Source organism: Macadamia integrifolia, chromosome 12, assembly GCF_013358625.1.
Source record: "Macadamia integrifolia cultivar HAES 741 chromosome 12, SCU_Mint_v3, whole genome shotgun sequence".
Classification (NCBI taxonomy): Eukaryota; Viridiplantae; Streptophyta; class Magnoliopsida; order Proteales; family Proteaceae; genus Macadamia; species Macadamia integrifolia.
In genome coordinates, this window is record NC_056568.1 from 12,581,802 (window position 1) to 12,589,333 (window position 7,532).

Here is a 7,532-nt window from a genome sequence, read left to right on the forward strand (position 1 = left end):
GGTTCAGTCATGTTTAGGATTTGTGAGAAGCTAAAAGTTATTCAATATAACCTTAAATCTTAGAACAAGACTAAATTTGGTTATGAGACTATATCAAGAAGCTAAATTAGAATATCAACTATATCATCGCAATTTGCTTTAAAGCCCTCTCATGTATTATCATTCAAAACATGCTTCATCGAAAGGGACTTTCCATAATTAGGATTGGCAAAAGCTGTCCTAGAATCTCTCACATATATTTTTTTGTTGATGATAGTTATTCCTTCTTAGAGATGCTTACGTAATTAGTGATAAAATTTCCCTCTATGGTGGTGTTTCTAGTAAAATGGTCAATCACCAAAAATCTGAAATCTACTTTAGCCCAAGCAATCCTATGTATGTTAAAACTAATATTTGAATTATTGTTATATATGAAATGTGTTTCTTTCCCCGCCACTGATCTCGGTCTCCCTTTTGACATTAGCTGATACAAATCCAAAACATGTTCTTACATTGTCGATAGGGTTAGAGTTGGAGTGTCAGGTTGGAAAGAAAGACTTCTTTCCTATATGGGAAGAGAGATCCTCTTTACGTCGGTGATTTCTTCCATTCCTAGAGCAATTTGATGTCTTATATATTTTCTCCTACTTAAGGGCATCACATATGATGTCAGTCGCATCCAAAGACAATTCTGGTGGAGCCAAATCAAAGATGAGAAGAAAAATTAATTAGGTCAGCTAGGACTACATGGCCAAGAGTAAAAGTGAGGAACTGAGCAAGAATAGTTGCAAATACAATACTTTGAAGGTTAGAATTGGAATTATTCTTTTTAGTTTAAAGACTTGGAGCTAAGAAGAATGAAGGCTATACACAATATGTCTTAAGTTATAGTCTGATTTACTTGTGATGTTCCCAGGTTGACATTGAGAAGGGGGTGAATTAGTGGTTCCAAAAATTTTCAAATTCTAGATTGGCCAGGGCAATCCCGTAATTACCAATCATGTAAACAATGACATGTCCACCTCACACCAGAATGTGGCTGGGTCTACCAGACAGTGTCCCACCACTCTGCACAACACACACTTCAAATATATGTCAAAAAATAATTGCGAAACAATAACTCCAGATATATGTGATTCGGCCAAATTGCCAAAATCCATGGAGGAATACCCATGACAGTCCAAGAACATATCCCTGCTTCAATCTAAGATGCAACTCAAATAAGGGCAACAACCCACACCCTAGACAAGCCCCAACTTGCCAGGTTCACAATTTTAAATCAATAAAATAAAATCCCAATGCAATACGCTATTGATCTAGAGTTTCTCAACAATAAACGAACTCTAGAACACAAAAAATAGAGATTTCAGATATGGATCACCTCATCCAATGTAATCACATTGATGACTTACTGGACGTATAGAAGAAGAACACACTCAAACCATCAATATAGTAGCAAAGTAGAGACATTTCTTTCTTGCTCACAATCAGATCTCCATTTTTCTTCTCTAAATAGCAATTTAATCTAGTTTAAATAGGTTTAATTTGGTTCATCTTGATTCAATTAGGTTTATCTAGGTTTAATTAGATCCATTTTGTTTTAAATTGATTTAATCTGGTTTAATTAAATTAATTAGGTTCATATGGTTTGATTTGGTTCATTTAATTTTAATTAGATTAATTATCTTTAATGTGAATTAATTAGTGCTATTTTCTTTTAATCTAGGCCCTTATATTAGGATCCCAATACTTAACCCTAATCCTATCTCCCCCTTCCCTATCTCTTCTTCTCGTCTTCTCCAGCCGTCCTTCTCCATGGCTGAAACCACCACTCACCTTCTTCTCCAGCCGCCCTTCTCCATGGTTGGAGCCATCACTCACGCATCTCCTTCTTCCCCTCTTTTCTTCCTTCTTTCAAACCCAGCTGCATTCTTCTCCTTCCCCTTTTTCTTCTCTAGCTTCCCCTCCAAAGCTGATCCAGCACCAACCGAACCACTCCTTTTCTTCTTCTTTTTATCTTCTCATCCTTTTCTATTCCTTGTAACTGAATCCTTTAGCCAGCAGCAACCGAACCGTGTTCACACCTCCCAGCTTTCACCCTTCTACTACTTCCTTAACTGAACTCAACCTCCCTCTCTTGTAACCTGTTCCACGTCTTCCAACAGCCACCGACCTAAACTCCATCTTCTTCTCCTTAACTCCTTTTCGGGCCTTGGCTGAATCCATCTCTAACATCTTCTCTTTTATTTCCTCTAAAGATCTAGCAGCTAAACCTCACCTCTCAACTCTTTCCCTTCTTCCTTCCCTGTAGTTGTAACCTTTTTTTTTTTTAACTTTCTTTGTTGTTTGTTTCATTAATTAGGTTGTGTAATTCAGGCCATGTTTTGAAAACTTCCAGCCCAACCATGTCAGTTTTTTATTCAAGGTGTGAAAGTCATTGTGATTCAAGTGAAACATTTGGGGCCCGTTTGATAACGTTTCTGTCGTTTCTGTTTCAAGAAACGGCAGGAACATAAATTTCCGTTTCTAGAAACAGAAACGGAATTGAAGGTGTTTGATAATTCATGTTTTTAGAAGTCGATAGTAACCAGTGAAAGAATGGCCACAAGTCGTTTCCAGAAACGGCGAAACAAGTTGAACTCGTTTCGCCTGGGTCGTTTCTTGAACCATAAATAAGTAAAAATTTCTATTTCTATTTCTGAAAATAAGTGAAACGAAACAATTTTATCAAATGCTTTTTACTCCGTTTCTGTTGTTTCTGGAAACAAAAACGGCAGGAATGCGTTTCTTGAAACATTATCAAATGGGCCCTTGAAGTATGTAATAATTAAAAGATATCTTATAATCAGCTTGGGTTTTTGATTATCAAGAAGCGTAGCACATATCAATGAAAGGGCTGATTTGGCATCATCCATTAAGCTTTCTCTTAACATAGATATTTTTTGCATATGGAATTAGTTTCACCCAGTTTAATTAGATTTTTTTATTTTGTCTTCTAATGTAGCTTGATTTACTTGTTTATGTTAGTTTGATCAAACTCCCATTTTGTTATATCTTACTTCATTAATTTGTTTTATGTTAATGTAGTTAGTCTAAATGAATTAAGTTAATTAGCATAGTCTTTAGCTCATTAGTTCATTTGGGGCCTTATGATATGTTCAACTCATCTTTTAGGGTTACTCTACAATATTTTCAATCAATCTAATTAGGTTTAATAATACTTAAAACTAGATTTAGCTTTAATCAATTAAACTAGGTTACTTAGGTTATCAAATTTCATTCATTCAAAGTAGTGTAATTCAATTTACTTTTCCTTTGATTCAAATTTCAAATGTTTTTTTTTTTTTTTTTTCTTTTTAGTAATATGTGGGACGTAGTTTAGGGTGTTTAGTTTAGGACAAGCATGGTTGGCCCCTCAAACAGACTCATAACATTAGGTGCATTGGGGATTTGGGTTTTCCTACTATTTCCTATCTTTTGGACTCCAACCCTTACTCATATTAGTGTAGTACTAATTTAGATTGATTAAAGCAATATAGTTAAATTAATTAGTCATTTCAATTATTGCTTATTTAATTGTGTTTAGTTTATTTAGCTTTTTAAATCACTGTATTTGATTTCTTCATTTAATTCAATTTATTAAATTTGTGTAATTACTAATTTTTCTTCTTCTAGTGGTTTGTTTATTTTAATCAATCAATTAATTAGTTATTTAATGTAGGGTAATTAATTAGATTAATTGGTAAGACATTTCACCTCATTAGTCTAAATAGGATTTTACAATATCTTTAAATACATCCTTTAGGTTAGAATGCTTGTAACTAGCTTAATTAGGATATCATATCACCTCCATTCATTAGGTTTAGTGTAAATTTTATAAACAAGATTAATAAGGTTATTGAAATGCACTCATTTAATGTAAGTAATTCATTTTCCTTTTTTCTAGATTAATTAAATCTTTATTAGTTTAAAAGGCTTTTACCAACTACTCTAATTTAGGATTTCATAAATTTATTAATCATCCATCTAGGTTAGACTCAATTAATCGAATTAGTTTAATTTAAGGTTTCATAAGTTGTTCAACTAATCCTAGGTATAGGCTTATTTAATTAGATTAATCTAAGATTCATAACACATTAATTAAATCATTTAGGGTTTTTAATCTTTAATTAGCATAGTCATTTCATTATTTGGATCATAATCTAGCTAGCATAATTTAGATACTTGGTTTAGGGTTTTCACATGTCATACTTAAATACATAATTTAGGGTTTTCAGTGACCTAGATTTAGGACTAGTTAGTAGGGTACAAACAAACTTTGGTCAAACAGAAAGAGACCGGCCTTAGGGTCTAGTAGATTGGGTGTCTAACACCTTCCCAGTCTGTCACTTGACACTTGCCCAGAATTCTGGTGCAAACTGGCCTTATCCTTTGAGTCATTATTCTCTTCCCCTTAATTGGGGAAGATATTTATGGGTTCTAAACCCTTTCTAGGTGGTGACTCCCTTTTACTTTTATCATGTATCCCCCTCTTGACATTTGAGGACTAAGGAGATACAATCATCTTAGGGTTGAACCCTGGCGTGTGTCCATACTACACATCCTTATCGTAATCCGCAAAGGTTCATGGGACCTACAATCCCACAAGTCGAAGAACATAGTTTCTTCATCAAGACCATTGGAACTACTTCATTTGGACTTATTTGGTTCCATCAACATATCTATCTTAAATGGTAAATCATATACTTTTGTGATTGTTGATGACTATTCTAGATTTACATAGACTGTATTTTTAAGCATAGAAATGACGCCTTTAATGAATTTGTAACTTTATTCAAAAAATTATAAACTCAAAAAGACTGTGTAATAACCTCTATTAGGAATGATCATAGAGGAGAGTTTGACAATATAAATCAATTTGACTTATATTGTAACAAACATGGCATAGACCACAATTTCTCCGTTCCTATGGCACCTCAATCTAATGGTGTAGTTGAAAGGAAAAAAAAGATCACTATAATAGATAGCTAGGACAATGTTTAATAACTATTTCTTGCATAAGTATTTTTGGGTTGAGGTTGTAAATACAGTTTGGTACGTATTAAATAGAATAATAGTATGACCCATGCTTTTTAAAACACCATATGAGCTATATTTTGGAAACCCCTTAAAGTTAATTATTTTAGAGTGTTTGGATGTAAATGCTTCATCTTAAATACTAAAGATTGTCATGAAATGTTTAATGCTAAATCTGATGAAGGAATATTTTTAGGATATTCCCCAACAGTAGAGCATATAGGGTTTTCGATAAAAGATATATAGTGGTAGAGGAATCTATGAATGTGAGATTTGATGAATCTCTACCTAAAGACATGTATAAACCTCTAGTGGATGATGATTATGTTGGCATTGAAGAAATTAAAAAAAGAGTGAATGATGTACATCTTGAAAAACCTCAAAGAAAAGAGAAGGAGAAAGAAAAAGAAGATATCTTACCTAAAGAAATCATTCCTTATAAGAATCATCCCCTAGAAAATATAATAAGAGATCTGGAAAAAGGAGTTCAAACAAGATCTAAAACTCAAGAGATTTGCTACTGTCTAAGATTTTAAATGTAACCGCAAGCGTACGGATCAGTGTAGCTACGGGTCGAACACAGGGAGAACAGTCACTTTATTTTTTTATTTCTATTAATAATGCGAAAGTGAACCGATTAATGGTTGTGATCTAATTCTAATTACCGTCCTAAACATATGTATCTAAAATAACGTCATAACCATTCGTCATCTAAGAATTTAAAGACACAAGCCACGCAATTAAAATTAAATAAATAAATAACTAAAAATAAACAATCCACGTAATTTAAAAAAAATGCTGAAATAAAAATAAAGTAAAAGAAAGGGGGTAAAGCTAGAGAGAGGCTCACAAGTAGGTTTCTCTACTTAGCCCGAGGGATACATCATAATATGAGCTTCCCTACTTGACCAGAGAGTCACTCTTACAAGGGTTACTCTACTTGGCTTTAGGGAAAAAGAGACAATTAAAATAAAAGCAATAAATTGATAGTTCTATGGCTAGGAGGGGCAAAGCCAACACATCCACTAGCCATGAACCTTGGGGGAAAGGTATAGCAATAATGTAACGACTGAAATTAAGATCCTAAATTAAGAAAGAAAGGGTAGTCAGAAGAGGGAATGAGAGGGGAGAGAGAAGACTACTGAGGGAGTCTACTTACATGAACTTCAACCCTTGAACTGAAAACTTGATCGATTTGAGATACTACCAGTACTAAAAACCAAATCTAGAATAAACCAAATTTGAAATTTCTAGTACTAGAGAAAACAAATCTGAAAAAAAATTGAACTTGAAAGACATGCTTCATAGCTTGTTCTTGTCACCTAGAACTAAGCCTAGAACTAGAACTTGAAAATTACAACTTCAATTACTTAAATAATAAAAATAAAAGACTGAATCAAAAATAAAAGTGCTTGCATTAATTGAATAAAAGAACTTACAAAAGTGTTTAAAGCATAAACCTAGAACTAGAGATAGAGAAAGAGAAAACTAGAGAAAGAGATAGAGCAACAAAAAAAAAACCCTAAAAGAAGAATGAATTAGAGAGGAAGAGAGGGACCATTTTTTAGAGTTTTGTGGACTCCCTTTTATAGGGAATAGGAGAGAGAGAAGGACGTCCAAGGGTGGATCCCCTTGGACGATTTTGTGGTGAGGTGGAGGAGAGAGGAGAGAAAACGTTTGAAGAGATCTCCCACGATTTTCTTGCCTTTTTTTCCCTATTTTTTCTCTTTTTTCTATTTCTCTCTCTCTTCTTGCACAAGAAACCCCCCTTGGCCAATTTTCCTTGCTTGGATTTGGACAATATTCTATTTTAAATGGGAAATTCCATCCATGCCCTTGTCTTTTCTTTTCTTTTTTTTCTTCTTTCCTATTTTTTGTCTTTATTTTCTCTCTTCTTCAAACTTGCATACAACTATCTTGGCCGACCCCCTTTAAGTGATGAGTAGGAGAGAGAAAAAATTCTAAAAAAAAACCTCAACAAAATAGCAGCTAAGAGGTTCGAACTTGAGACCTCCTAATAAGGAAGAGATTTTGCACACCACAACTCACCAACTACGCTAGGTAGTTGTTACCAAAAACGAATCTTCAATCACTTAAGGATGTGGTCCATTGATCCTTGTTGGCATTTGAAATATTCCTTATACCCTTAGGACAACTGCAGACGGGCTGGTTCTGCATCTCGGTTCAGTTCTGATCCATTATTCTTTTTCTTGCCCGAAAAGAATAATCACTTGTACGGTTGACCAAACGAATGTGTACTTTTAATTGAACATGTCCATCTTGCTCAGAATTTCGTCCTCTTCGCAATCATGAAAATAAATAGGACCTCTTTACGTGTAAAATTAGAGATATAACGCCCGATAGTCCTTAAGGCATTGAAAGTATAAAACCTGCAAAAAGAGAGTAAAACCCAAGGTAGCTCCGTTCTAAATATGTAAAATGCATGATTTACTATTCTAGATTTCACACATAAATGT